Source organism: Archocentrus centrarchus, chromosome 11, assembly GCF_007364275.1.
Source record: "Archocentrus centrarchus isolate MPI-CPG fArcCen1 chromosome 11, fArcCen1, whole genome shotgun sequence".
Classification (NCBI taxonomy): domain Eukaryota; kingdom Metazoa; phylum Chordata; class Actinopteri; order Cichliformes; family Cichlidae; genus Archocentrus; species Archocentrus centrarchus.
Window position 1 is genome coordinate 7,221,689 of NC_044356.1, and position 15,301 is coordinate 7,236,989.

General features: G+C 42.6%; 1 protein-coding gene across 1 annotated transcript in view; it reads right to left on the minus strand.

Moving 5' to 3' along the window:
* The window catches only part of rnf19b (ring finger protein 19B), a 38,785-nt gene extending 24,156 nt beyond the window's left edge, over positions 1-14,629 (minus strand). Inside the window, exon 1 of the mRNA XM_030741150.1 lies at positions 14,404-14,629. The gene's annotated coding sequence lies outside the window, so the exon portion shown is untranslated. The remainder of the gene's footprint in view (positions 1-14,403) is intronic.
* Between the last annotated feature and the right edge of the window lie 672 nt (positions 14,630-15,301).

Consider the following 15,301-nt stretch of genomic DNA (forward strand, 5'->3'; position numbering starts at 1 on the left):
TGTGGCTCCCTGAGCAAGGCCCTTACCCCCCCCAAGATGCTCCCCGGGCGCCCTCTGGCTGCCCCCCTGCTCCACGTTGCGCTGTATGTACTACATGCTCCATGTGTGATGGGTTAAATGCAGAGACTGAATCTCACTGCATGTATATGTATGTGACAAATAAAGCTCTTTCTTTCAAGAGTTGAAAACTTCAAATATTCTTCATCATCTTCAGTGTTTCTGCATAATTACAGTGCACATTCATGCATTCACAGAGCTGCTATAACAGTGTTTCATGTATCCAGATGACTTCCTTATAGCCTGTTAGTGCAGCTGTTACACTGGTTTTATATTTAGGGAAATAAAGCAGCGCCATCACACTGGTTATTACAGGATCATTAGGCTCAGTGAAGCTCAGCGTGTGTCCCTGTTCAAGTTCAGGTCTACAATATGCAAAAACACACGTGTGGATTTACCGCAAACACACTTTACCTAGTCTGCCGTGAACTTGCTCTCACAGAGAGAGGAAAAAACTAATTATGTGGTAAAAGGAAAGGTAAGTTTCAAAGTGCAAATCAGGGGCTCAAATATGGACCCAAACCTTCACAGCACCTTCAATCTGCCAATCTGATGATTCATTATGAAAACATACATCTGACACTTGACCAAGAAATAAAAGAAAAAACTCTGGTCAGCTGTGGGGCAGATGAAGGACACATGAGGACAACATGCTAATATTTCTGGTCTGATGTCGCCTTTCAGCACCAATCAATCTGACAGCACCCGCTAAAAAAGCCTCACTGTCATTCAGCCACTGCTATTTTATAAAAGAAACATAATGAGACAAGAAGCTACGCGCTTTCAGTCGAACCGCCCGCTCGATTAGGAAAATAAAAAGACAAAAATCACGCCCCCCCCCAATACCCCCCTCAAATAAACACACCAAGTGGAGAAACCCTCATCAGCTTGATGTTGGGTATCTTTAAACCTCATAAAAATGTGAGATATTAAAAACTCACAAGCTGCAGGAAGAAAAATGCATCCCATAAACCAAAACACGAGGAGGATTTCCACCCTCAAAGTAAATCATTAAACTTTTATGCACATTTTTTACACATACCCACACACCGTACTAACATATCTGTTAAAAGTAACCACGTCGGCCCATCGCTCGCCATCCTCTCCGGGTCAAACTGGGTCTTTGTGTATAAAAAGCCTGCAGTTTCTAAATATACACCCCCACCAGCGCTGTGTGTGAGAGCCCTCTGCTCTGCGGCAGCTGAGCTTCACACACTGTTGATTTTTTACACTAAATGTGTGTTCTCATCCTCCTCCAACGCAGGGCTCCCATTTGGCCTGGTGATCAGGGCTGCTGGAAATCAAACTGGTTAAAGTTTTAGCGTGTGCCAGCTCCGTGATGCCGTTTCATGTTTAAAAAAAAGGTTTCCCAAAGAAAATGATGAGGAAACGTCATCGCTGTCAGATGTTTTTGATTGAAAACACGCCCGTGACACGGTTTTGATTTTGTTTCCCTCGGAAAAGCACAGCTGACTCTCCTGACTGTGTGCCTCTCACAGGAGGAAACATCAAAGCACAGAGAGCAGGAAGACTCAGTTCTTTATCTCGTGCCACATCGCTTTATCTGTAAAAACTGAAGACTCGAGTCAGAGCTACTCCTGAATAACGACTTTCAGCAGTCTAAACACACGCTACGAAAGTGAAAATGTTTCATTGTATTGAGCGGTACAAGAACAAAGTGTAAAGTAAAGCCTGGATAAATCTCTGTTGCTTGCATGGACACGGACGGCTGGAGACACAGCAGCAGAGTGCTCATTCCCACACCCCGGCCCCGGGGGTGGGGGGGTGGGCACTGTGATCTAGTCTTAACGGGCACAAAACTGATTAAATAAAATCCTCCACAAAAACTTCGATGCTTCGTTTAATCCACGAATCTGCAGCGCTCAGGTGTCTCCATGAAACGCGTGTGTTTCACCCACATTTGAGACTAAAATAGACTAAAAATAGACCTGCAATAGAAACCGGTTCAGGAGCATGGCCTGTGAAAAGAAAGCATTACAACATTACGGGCCCCAGTTTTTCAGTAAAAGGGCTGATAACACAACAGCAGCAGTGAAGATGATGCTGTGTGCCCACACACACACTCTCTCACACTCACTCACACACACACACACACACACACACACACACACACACACAGTTATTTTTGCATTTAAGAACATGCTTTCTTAGAAAGACATGATTTTAATATACTACATAAACGCTATCAATAAAAGTATCTATAACACTCTCAGTATTGGTATTGAGGAACAGAATTATTCTAATGTGAGATGATTCTGATGTTTTGATGATTTATTGTGTACTTGACTGATGTATTTAATGCTTTATTTTACTGCACATTCGGGTGGCTGTAGCTCAGGAGGTAGAGCAGGTCACCTACTGACCTGAAGGTCAGCGGTTTGATTCCTGGCTGCTCTGGGCTGCATGCCAAAGTATCGTTGGGCAAGATACTGAACTCCAAGTTGCTCACATTGCTTGAATGTGTGTGAATGTTAGACAACAAAAGCACTTAGCTTAGATACTCATGGAAGTGCTTGTATGAATGGGTAAATGTGTTATATGAGTGGTTTGAGCGCTCAGAGTAGAAAAGCACTATATAAGAACTTGTCCATTTGTTTTATGTTCTAATGACTGAAAGCACTTTGAATTGCCTTACCGCTGAAGTGCGTTATACAAATACATTTTTACTTACTTACTAATAATCATTTCAGTTACAATTTTGTCTTCAAGTGATTGATATAAAATGATCACTCACTTTGTCTTTGATGCTCTCTGAGCACTAACATCAATTGTGTGTGACTGGCAATGGTAAGGTTGCTGGTGCAATTCCTGGCTTTCACAGTCTGCATGTCAGCATGTCCTTGGGAAAGATCCTGTGTGTGTGTGAAGGTTAAATATTGCTTAAAGGCACAGAGTAAAGCTCTGTGTGTGTGTGTGTGTGTGTGTGTGTGTGTGTGTGTGTGTGTGTGTGTGTGTGTGTGTGTGTGTGTGTGTGTGTGTGTGAGAACAGGTGGGTGCAGCATTTTGAGTGAAATCCACAGGTAAAAAAACAAATCCTGTTACTGTGTTAAACAATTGTGACCTCAATAATAACTGAACTAATCCTGATTATAATTTTACTGTCATCGAGCAAAAAAATCCTTCCTCTTAATCTGATTGTTGTGTGTGAACTGTTACGGAGCGCCACGCCTTTGAATGATGATGCAAACCGATGATCAATCACTGACTTCACCGCTCAGGCAGGAAAAGATCGCCAAAAAGAACGAATGAAGACGTAATCTGACTCATGGCTGTGGCATCTACTGACACGAGTACCTGCATGTCAGGTACCCCAAACTAACACCAAATATCAGATTTTTGTCACACGGAGCACTCCGAGACTAAATAATCAGAATGCACGCAGTAAAACAAAACAGCCGGAACAGGTTTGAGTCCCGAGTATCCAGCCCCAGCATTCCCACCTGTGTTTACAGGCAGGATATCGCCATGTTGCACTTCTTTCAGTGGAAGGAATCTTATTTCATTTTTAAAAAAAGCAGATTCTATTGTTTGTGTCTACTTTTTTAAAAAGCACTTTCATTTTTAATTTTTCATTATAGTCAAATTGGTTACATTGGTTTGTTTTTCACTGCTGTAATTTTCTTTACATTATGTGATTATAAACATACTAATTAGAGAAGTCATGGGAGCAGACACCAGCACCAATGAATGCGTTTTTGTTATCAAACAAATCTGCATTTCTGATTCGTCGCATTCTTTTCATGAAGACTCTTCAGAAAGAGGACGAAGCCCTGCTACAAAAGGATGCAGTTCTGTGGTGGAATCACATCCTTCTTGAAGGTTTTGTTAGAGGGGGTGCAGGTTCAGGTGAGGCGCCTCGCTGTGACGGTTAAAGGTAAGTGGTGGTGGCGGTGGGGCCTTGGGAACTGTACATGTGAGTGAATGTCCTCACAGAGACAGCAAAGCAAACGTCTGTGTGTGTAACTGCGTGTCGTGGTTTGGCAGATGGGCCTGAACAGCCTGAGAACTTCACAATCTGGACTTGATTTGTTATCAGCAGGCTCACACGCACTTTGTTCTACACTTGTCCTCCTACTCCACTGCTGCTCAATTCAGCACACACACACACACACACACACACACACACACACTGAAGGCTGCTTTCTTGCTTTAATCATAGAAGCTTCAAAAACACGAGGTCGAGTCGCTGAGAAAACACAAACTTACTGATCAGGTTTTTATTAGAGATATCTATGATGACTGTGCCCCGCCCTCCTGACTGTGAGGATCACTCCTGCACTCTAGTTTTAAAGCACCGGTTCTTAAACCCGACCCTCGTGACAAACAGGGGTGCTGATTTCCATCTTTGCCAGGACAGTCAGGCGAATGCAATTAACCTGTTAGGCTTGCAGAGAGCTGCATGTTTCAGCTGCTTCATAACATGATATTTATTCCCCCGGTCGTCTCTCCGTCTGTTCCCACATTTTTGTCCAAATTAAGGTTTTAACAGCTACTGGCCGAATTCCCATGAAGCTGTTTGTTGTCCTCAGAGGAGTTTTTGCCTTCTGCAACAATCGGATGAAAATTTCCTCCTGGATGAGTTTTATAACTGCTGTGGTTCAGTTTCTGCTGGCTTTCAGAGCGCAGCAGTCCTAATGCACATAACCAAACTGACACACTTCACGTTAGCTTAGCACTTCATGGCACTGAATCAGTGTAGCAGGTATGCATTTGTGTGCATTTACTCTCGTTCTACCCAAACATGAAAAACGATACTGACTCGTTTTGTTGGAGTCAGACTCTGGACTTCAATAATCACTGTACGTTTCCAGCATCTTTGTTTAGTCTCGATTACATTTCCATCCTCTCTCTGTGACCACATACAGAGATAAGAACAAAAAAAAGGAGGACCAAACAGATTGTTTAGAGCTGTGTGGAACATTATTGTGCATACAATAAGCTGAGCTTGTTATTTTAAACTTAGGCCATGCTTTCTACAAGCATTCAGCACAATAACAGGAGATGTGTTACTAAAAAGGAGATATTTTGATGCTGTGGGCTTGACACACTGGGTATATGATGCATGTGCACATTAAAATACCCCCTATATTGGTGATTTAGCATGGAGTGTGGAAGCTCTCCTCTTAATGTGAAACTAAAGTCTCCCAGCAGGCAGCTCGCCATTAAACTTATTTACTCCACAGTGTCTCCTGGAGCTTTTAGGCTTTGTGGATAAACTAAGAGCACAATCATCCACGTGGTCTTGATTTAATCCAAGCTGATGTAATAAAAACTGAAGCCTGCACAGGCCACCAGGGGGCTCTTCATCATGTGTTTAAACACGATAGTAAAACTATGATGTTAGAGGTCCAAAACTGCCACAATGAGTCCTCTCAGCCCCAATTCCAGACTCGGGGGGAAGGGGGGTTTCCTGAATACGAGCGAGAGACAAAAACGGATACAGAGACAGAGAGAGGGCGAGGTGATCTGCAGGTAATCTGTCCTCAGCAGCTCTCAGACAGGCTGTTGGGTTTTAGAGGGTGAATCTTTGCCTCAGCACTTTGGGATCCTCCAGTTTCTCCCTGCAGGCACGAACAGCCTACATGCTGCAGCTGACACACACTCTCCACACCCATCCTACATACACACACACACACACACACACACACACACACACACACACACACACACACACACACACACACACACACACACACACACACACACACACACACACACACACACACAGCACATTTATAAGGTTTGAGTACGGTTCAAAGTCTAATCTTGTTTTGAGTTGCCCTTATGTTTATAGAAATCATGATCTTCTTTCTTTTTTATGATATGTGACCCAACAGACTTTGGCATGAATACTGGGACAAGCTTCCCCCGAGGGGAAACAAAATGTTTTTGACCTGATCTGACTCGACTTGTCGTGTTTTAATGAAAATCGTTCCATTTACTTTTTTGGCTGTTGGTCGAGTGCTGCTCAGGGAAAATTTTCACTTTTTTAATCTGATAGAAAATAATCAAACTAACTGTTAGCTGCAACATCCAGACATCACGCAGCAGAAAATAATATTAAAGTATTTCCTTAAAAAAACAGAATGAATGAAGCAACTTAAACCTGGGTGAATAAATATTTAATAAGAGTCTGAAAGACTGAAATGATTCAGCCTGTGTGACTCTGCTGGCAGGTTACTCCACACTAAAGGCAATAATGAAGAATGATTGGACACACATGCACACACACATACACACACACACACACACACACACACACACACACACACACACACACACACACACACACACACACACACACACACACACACACACACACAGGTGAGATGAACACACACTAACAGCTCACATATTTGTGTGTTTAGTCAATGTGGAAAAAAATCTGTTACAAGAGTTCCACGAAAACCGCTTCCTCTTTATCTTTCAAAAGTTACAACAACTTAACAGATAAGCAATATTTCAGTGGTGCAGCTGGTGAGATTGACCCAATTATCCTGACAGGACCGAAGATACGGGGCTGCCACAGTCACACAGACACTGATAAAGCTGGGCGTAGGAGTGGTGTTAAACCTCTATACACAACTATAACACAACCACAGTGGATTTGAAATCAAGCATGACAGAAGTGCAGACCCTCAGCTTTAATTTGAGGGGTTTCATTAAAAACCTTCAGACATTTTTAGAGGCTCCAAAGCAGCTGGACAAACTCCACCTTTCAGACAATAATCTGTGTTTTTCCAAACATTCCCTGCTGTGCTCAGATATAGTCAAGTGAGTGCTTATGGTGTGCTGCTACATGCACACAGGAGGAAAGGCCCACATTTATTTATTATGCAGAAAAAAAGGAGTTTCTGTCCCACCCTAAGGGGAGTGTCTCAGCTCTGCCAGTCAGTAAGTAAAATAAAAAAAAACAATATTAATTTAAATGCTTGTAAAGTTGTATAAAACTGAGAAACTTGAGTAAAAGTACCTCGAAACAAACATAATTGCAGTGCTGTCTCACTGATGGTGCGACACACTGCAGCCTTCTGGTTTCCTGCCAAGCATATGATTTAACATCCCTGAGCGCCCGCGGCCTTCCCTTCCTAAGAACCTGACTGAAGTTTATTGTCTTTGCTGATTCCAAAGAAAATCATCAGGCTGCTCTGACTAAACTTCTTTTCTCACTGGCACATTCCTCATCTGCAGCTGCAGATCTGCCTGAGCGGCAGAGGCCGTAAAACCTGTCACGCTGCAGCAATCTGATGGTTGGCTGGGGCCGAAGCACACGCCGACCCCTCCCTCGACCTTTGGGCGATGCTTTCCTCCTGCTCTCCCAGATTCTCATCTCTCTACTGCAACAATTAAATAAAGCAAACAACAGACGCCCCAAATGCGACTCCACAGAATCACAAACTAAATGAACAGACACATACTGCAGATTTTAATATGCCGCCATGATATCTAACTGAACACGGCCTCAATAAAGCAAACTTTGCTTTATGTTTCCCATACAGTCGTTCACGAAACGTCTCAAATCAGCCCAAACCGATTATCCTGTTGATGCCCTCAGCATCTGTGGGCGTCTCATGACTTTAGATCAGAGTCTAAATTGACTGATGACATTGTGCGGAGGTCCGCAGAGAGCAGACGGCTCGACTCAGGCTGTTATCCTGTTTGCAGTGATAGCGACTAAAACCCTGCTAATCTGAGGGCGGGGGCCGGGAGCAGAACAGGTGGTCCCCTTCTCAACCAGCAGCCGATAATGCATGATGTGTATGTGCCCGTGTGTCTTCAGAGAGGAGAGCTAATTAGAATCAATCAGCTAATAAGCTAGCTGACCCTGTTGTAAAGACGCCTGTCTCTGTTTGCACAGAGCAACACTGAATTACAGTGAAGTGGGAATTCGAGGAGGGGCTTCTGTCTTCATCAGTGTCTTCTGCTAATGAAAGCATGCCACCCATTAATAAGGGAAATTTATTGTTTCAGATGCACTTCATAAAGCAGCCGTCGTTCTGTTGTTAAGCACTGTGCAGCCCTCGGTGCTTTTAATGGACTGTAGAGGGGCAGCTGTCCACTCTTTTTGGAGTGGAAAGTTCAATTTCGGGCCCCCTTCACATGCCAAAGTTTCCCAGCATGCTGGCAGGACAGCGCTGCCTCCACTGGTGTGTGTGTGTGTGTGTGTGTGTGTGTGTGTGTGTGTGTGTGTGTGTGTGTGTGTGTGTGTGTGTGTGTGTGTGTGTGTGTGAGACTGAGAGCCCACTGTAAAACCCTGAGGCCAAAAAAAAAAACACTTTAAAAGCTCAAACTCTTTTATCAGAGATCAGGGGCACCAGCACACCCCCACCATCAGTGTCTAAATGTTCCTTCATAAGAAGAGAGGTCAAAGAAAATTATTTTAAATTAATTCACGAAGCCCACGACCTGAAGCTCACTTCAGGCCTCAGTCTGGATGTATTAAAGAGAACTGTGGTCAGAGTGAGTGAAAATAACTTGTTTGCCTCCAGGTTTGTTTCATGTTGTGTGGCTCACTCTGCAGAGGGCAGAGCAACCACAACTCTGAGGAGGCTACACACAAATCCATAAAATTATGACAAAAAAAAAAAATCATATGACCAGTTTTAAAAGATGGCTTTATATAAAAGATATGAAGGTTACATAAAAGTAGCTGACTATATGGGTCATTATGCTTTTACTTCTTCATGGGAGTCATGCCAAAAACGATGCTGCTCCACCTGTGGTATGTATATCAGGGCTGTTCCCACCTGGCAGCCTCCAGGGCTTAATGACAAAGCCAACAGGGAAGTGCCAGAAACTGCAGTTCCTTTAGTGGCCACTGGAGGCAGGCTCCAGAAGGGAGTCAATCCCCACTGACTCCTATGTTACATTTTCAGCATCAAAGAGCATGTTTACAGGCAGGTACAGGAGCTGTTTTGGGCTCTGTGGATAGTTTCTCCTTTCATAACAACTCCAACTCTTTAACTGACAAACGGCAGGGATCGCGGCGCGGTGCAGCCCGTCCAAGAAGTCTGGATTCAGGTTTGCAGAGACCATGAATGCAGGTTGCTAACCAGGCGTGCCAGCATTACCTGCTACCTTCTTGACACTTCTTTATGACTTTTCCCCAACGGCCGAAGTTTAAAGAAACCTATCTGACATGTGGTTGCACTTTCATAATCAGCCACAGACGTGATAATGATTCAATGTTTAAGTTTTTACAAAAAAACAAACTGTTTCAACATCATGTTTATCACAGTTTTATGTGTTTTTCACATGAAGCGTGAGGTGGGGGGGGGGGGGGGGGGGGGGGGGGGGTGTCGGCTCTTTGTACACAGAAGACGGTTAGTCCCCCCCCGTGGATCCGGGACTCCACATGTTCAGTAAATGTCCTTTAAAAAGCTACTTTAAATGTTTACAACAATAAAGTCACCACAGTCAAATCTTTTTCGGTCAAATACAGCGATTATTTCACACCAGAAAACTGATGGATGGAACTTTTTGAGTCTTCTTTACGTCCTTATTTCATAATCAGCCACACCTCAACAAACACAAACCAAGTGATGGAAAGATCTGGTGGCATTTTTTTCGGCGTGGGCTGAAAAAAATGAAACTGTTTCACTTTTGTTTAAGTTGCGATCAAAAGAAAATCGACATTTACTTCGAAGAGCGAGTTTACTGTAAGACTTTTAAGTGAAAGACGGGCCTCAGAGAGAGATGACGTCACTGCTGCGTTTCTGCAAAAAGCACTTTCTGCTGAGCGTCACATGATCTTCACAACCGTTTTATTTTATAAGCAAAGCAGAATGAGCTGGGTGATATCACTGATAACATATCATTCTGTGGAAAAGCTGCACATGCAACCTCTTCCTTGGAAACCAGTGCGCGCACACACTGTCAGATAGAGAGTGTGTGTGTGTGTGTGTGTATGTGTGTGTGTGCGTGCGTGTGTGTGTTTATATAAGCCTCTCCCCAGAGAACTAAACAAACAGCTTGTCAAATGTGGTTCACACTAAGCTTTTTGCTTCCTTTATTAATGATTGATATATGACTGAATTTTGAAACCTCAAAGAAATTCAGCAGCCTCAGAGAGACAGAAAGGAGGTGACGGGAACATCTTAACACACATGACAAACTCTCGAGTAACAGAAATGAGGTTTGATTAATAAAGAAAGGAAAATCTAAAGGTTACCTGATCACAGCAAGGTAAAAACATAATGCCTCAAAGTGCATGTGACATGAATTTGAATAGAATCAAACATCTGACTCGCCCGTATGAAGCTGGGATGTCTATTGATACTGGTCCCACTCCCTTTTTCTCTGGAACTGGATGACACTGTTGGCCACGCTCCACATCAGCACTTTATTCATGTTGCATTGAGTCTGTGTCTCTAATCTTTGTATCCATCTGTCTCATCGGCCTGTTACCGATGCCAAATAATATGTTTCAGGAGCTATTACTGTCATATGGCTGATCTGATAGTTTGGGCTCTGGGGAACAGCAGACCTGTGATTTATTTTATTATTTGCTTCTTTTATATGATTCTTTTTGGTTAAATGTGTTCAGATGTGATATAAAGGCTTAAAGGTGTTATAGTTTAATGCTCCCCTCTCCTCCACAGAGAGTTTTAGCTTCTTTCAGCTCTTTGTTTTTGACCTGCAGCTGGTGCTAACAGTGGAGCTAACAGCTCACATGGTGGTGGAGACCAAAACTGAGCCAAAAGGTTTTATTTCTTAGATTTAATTTAGTTCAGTTTGACTGAGTTTCCAGTAGTAGTCAGTAGTTATTGGTAGTTCTAGTTTAGTTTTGATTCTTTGTAGTTTTTCACAACTCTGATGTCGGCAGTATTTGTCAGGGATTTGTGACGCTCAGAACAGAAACACAGCATTTCATGTTGATCCTGTCACAACAAAAAAAAGCTTCCTCATGCTTGGAAGGGACGACAAATTCAACCTAAATGAAACTATAAGGGTATTTCCAGTATATCTATAGTTGATTTTTGTTAGTATTGTTGTGGTTAGTTCCCTCTCTGAGTCCAGAGTTTGGTTTATTTTGTCTCTCTGTAACTCAGAGGCTAAAAAAAAGCTTTTTAATGTGAGGAACAGAAAAGCTTTAGAGCTACTGAAAGCCAAATATTCTTTATTATCTAAACATAAACTAACAAGACAAAAACGGGCACAAAGGTTACGACTTAAATCAAGCCTGATTTTCTTTTACCTTTCCAAATGAACTGACTGATTATTTGGCCTTTAAAGAAAAATGTTTAAAAATGACTGTGTTTTTTTAAAGGCCAAGCCATGCACAAATCCATTGTCTAACTATCTACAATTAAACTGGATATTTTCTATAATTCAGTCCATGTGCAAAGAAGTGAGCAATGAAAGCAACTCTAGCGATGAGTAATAACTGCGATTTATAAGAAATGACTACCAAAGGAGAGCCCCTTCTCAATAAAGTTACCACAAATACTGACTTAATGACTAATATCCATCTATTTGGAAACATTTAAAATGATATTCTTAAGGGATTCAGACAGTGGAGGCAGATGGGTACACAAATGGAGAGTTTGAGTTTCCTCTCTCCCACTGACTCTCATTAACACCTCTCCCACACACACACACACACACACACACACACACACACACACACACACACACACACACACACACACACACACACACACACACACACACACACACACACACACACACACACACAGAGGAAGTACATTGAGAGTCCAGTGCGATGCAGTAGAAGGTGGAGGTAGAGAGAATCAGACTGGAGCTTCTATAATTAGAGGAGCCATACTGCTGAGCTGTTGAATGTTTAATGTCAGGCCAGCAGCCGCTGCAGTCACTGAGCAAACTCTGAGCGCCTATACACACACACACACACAGACAGACAGAGGCACGCACGGGGGGGCAGCAATAGTAAATTGAATGAGTGGATTCAGGTTTCAGGGAGGAAACAGTACACACACACACACACACTACAGTCCATCTGACAGTGTGTAATTCCCGGCTATTGTCTGTAACCTGAAACTCGTAATCACACAGGAACCTGAAGCTTCTGAGGATGAGGTAATGGTCTCACACGTAACCCCAAATATAGTGTTAGAGAAGAAAAACCTCACATCCTTTAGCAAATATGCTCTTCTTAACACACTCTGGGTCAGATAACACCACACCCCCACCTACTGCTCTAAAAACCTTTGTGAAAAAGCCAAAACTGTTAAATGTTCTGACTGATGTTTTATAGCTGCGTGTGTCCTAAAACACGTCTGCAAATGCTTCCAGCTCAAAATGCAAACACATTTATAACAAAACATTTAAAGCTAACAAGCTCAACACCAAGAAGTTTGTGATTAAAAGTTCAGTTTATTCACAACTGGATGTGTTTAAAGTAGTATTTGACATCTCTTTATTTTTAGTGCTGCACTAATCAGGTATGCTGGATTCTACTGCACTCTACTGCATTCTACTGATCTCATTAAACACACTGATTACAGGCCCATTTGACCAGTCCATGAAATCAAATTATAACAGCCCAGTTTCACTGATCTACAACCACAGTAGAGTTAAAATAAAAAAACTTTATTGGTGTATGAATAACAAACACCAATAAGCTTAAATCAAGAGTCCCTACAGAAAACCCACACAAACACGGTGAGAGCACAGGGAGAACATGGAGAAAACACGGAACAAATTAGACTGACTTTAAAACGTTATACAGATTAAAAAAAAAAAAAGTCAGCGCCCTCTAGAGGATAAACTATGTTAATTATGCGTTGCTGGGTTTTTTGCTACCACAAATTTGTATTCAGCTTCATTAATTATATATCTGTTATACAGTGATGTAAACTGGTATTTGGCCATTTTTTATTTTTATTTTTTTGGTTAACTGATAAAATTAATATGACTTAACTCAGAAATAAAACAATGGGAATTATTATATTTTGCTAGGACAGAGAAAGGTATTCAAAATCTGGCATTAAAAAATATAAACCCTCTAAAACAGCACTGGCTTTTCAAATTAATCATCATGCTGTGGGAGGGCTAATAAATAGTATCTACAAAGTACTAATTGGTGCATCCAGTTTGTTATTATGTATTTCCTTATTATATGCTGTAAATATTTTGCTGCATAATAAACATGAACAATGGGCCAAAGAAACGAGGTGAGTGTATGTACACCTCAAAAACACTCATCCATCGCAGCAGCTCCGCCCACCTGGCGTTCATACCTTCTGTTTGTGAGGGCTAGCCAATCAGAAGAAAGTTGGCTTAAAGGCAGAGAAACTAAAGCAGCTTGTTTCAGATGGGCTGAGGTGCGGCATAAAGTCTGGATATAACGTGAGGATGATTTTGAGATGTCAGTCATACAAACCAGACAGACTTCAGCTTTGAGATCTCTGTCAGGCCTGTGTCACCTCCAATGAATCAAAACAAACTCATCGTGCTGACTCACCGGTACTCTGGTCATGCTTCAGCAAATATTAGTATTTATGATTTAAGGGATGATTGAAAAGAAAAAGAAACACCCTCATAATCTAAGCAAATCTACCACATCAGGCGTCATTCACCAAAACCAACACGGTAATTAAAGAGTTCCTCTTTAAGCCTTTAAACATCATTTACAGGGATACCAAATAACTATATGGCAATGTGGCACAAAGCTCCCACCACAAACATCACAACTGAAGCCTGTCATTATAACTCTTTATCTGATTTATAATATCTACAAAGGCAGCCGGTTAGGTAATGGTCACCACACCCCAGAGATTCTGCAAATATGTCCTGAAACTGAAGTAAAGCCCTCAAAGATAAAAAAATATCCCGAGGAGTGTTTGAGGAGCTTTTATAACACCTCCACTTACTCTGCGTTTTATCATCATCATCATGTAAGAGTTCAGTCTCCAGCTTCCTTTTTCACGGTCATGTTTAATGCATTTTTCTTTTCCTTTATGGAAAATACACAGTGTCCTCAGAGCAGAGTGACCGGGGAGTGGCGGATCAGGCAGGACTGTGTTTTAAAGGGAAAGCCGGGGCAGCGTTTAAACTCACAGGATGACTTGGAGCTTCTGCTTCTATAGTTCAGGGTTCCACTGCAGCAGCTGGGCTCATCCTCCCCGCATTTAACTGCCTACATGTTTGAGATTTTTCCATTTTGTAATAAAAATGTGGGTGGTCTGCTTTGGGCTCACCTGTGACTATCAGGCTTGTGATGATCATTCAGAAACGAACTGATCTCCTCCTCTACAGCCACGTTTATTCACATCTAAAGGGAGGCACTGAAATCCGTGACATGTCTGACAAGCAGCAGAGGGTTCATCACCGGCCACTTACCCTGCTCAGGACCGGATTTCTTCCACGGGAGAGGCTGGGGAGCGATGCGGCAGCCGCTTCGGTGCTCTTGTGTTTGCTCAGACGCCGTTTCTGAACCGCCGTCCGTTACCGTGCCCGCCTCTCGGTCCTCTCGGGATCGGGAGCGGGTCTCCTGGCAGGTGACGGCCGACTCTGGTCTTCCTACGTTCCGGAGCGCAGCGTTAAAACTCTAATCTCCGCAACTCGCTCCGCTTCGCCTCGCGTCCTCTGGCTGCCGCCCCGCCGCCCCCTGACGTCATGGAGGAAAGCCCTGGTCAGTGATGTCACGGCATCGTCAGTACGGAAACCCCTCCCCATGGCGCAAGGGCCATTTACTGTAAATGTGTGTTCATAGTAAATAGGAAATAAATGGATCGGTGCGCTTTCTCTGCTTCTTAGATTACCACCCGCAACGCAGCAGCCTCATGTTTCTATGATAGGCTTTAATCTGTCTTAATGCATCATATCGAAACCCCAAACCCCGCTCAGCTCATATTTCTAATCACATCAGCAAATAAAAATGAGAATAAAAGCTCCAGACTGTCTCAGATGATTGTGAATTGGCTTAATGGAAGGCAGAAACACCTTAATAACTTAGGCATGATAGGCATGCAATAAAAACCGGGTGAAAAAAGCTCCAGGCTGAAGCATGTGTTCCAAAGCTGCTCACCTTTTCTGCAGCTCACCTGGAAATAAACCAAATCATTTATCAAACAAACGAATATAAATGTTTGTATCTCGAGCTGAAAGCTGGACCAACAGGAAAAACAAGCAAAAATCATCTCAGTATAAAACAGAAATATATAAAGACGGAAATGTAAATTTCATGAGAAATAACCAGTAGCAGAATAATAAAAATAGTTTGCTACTTAAAAAAATT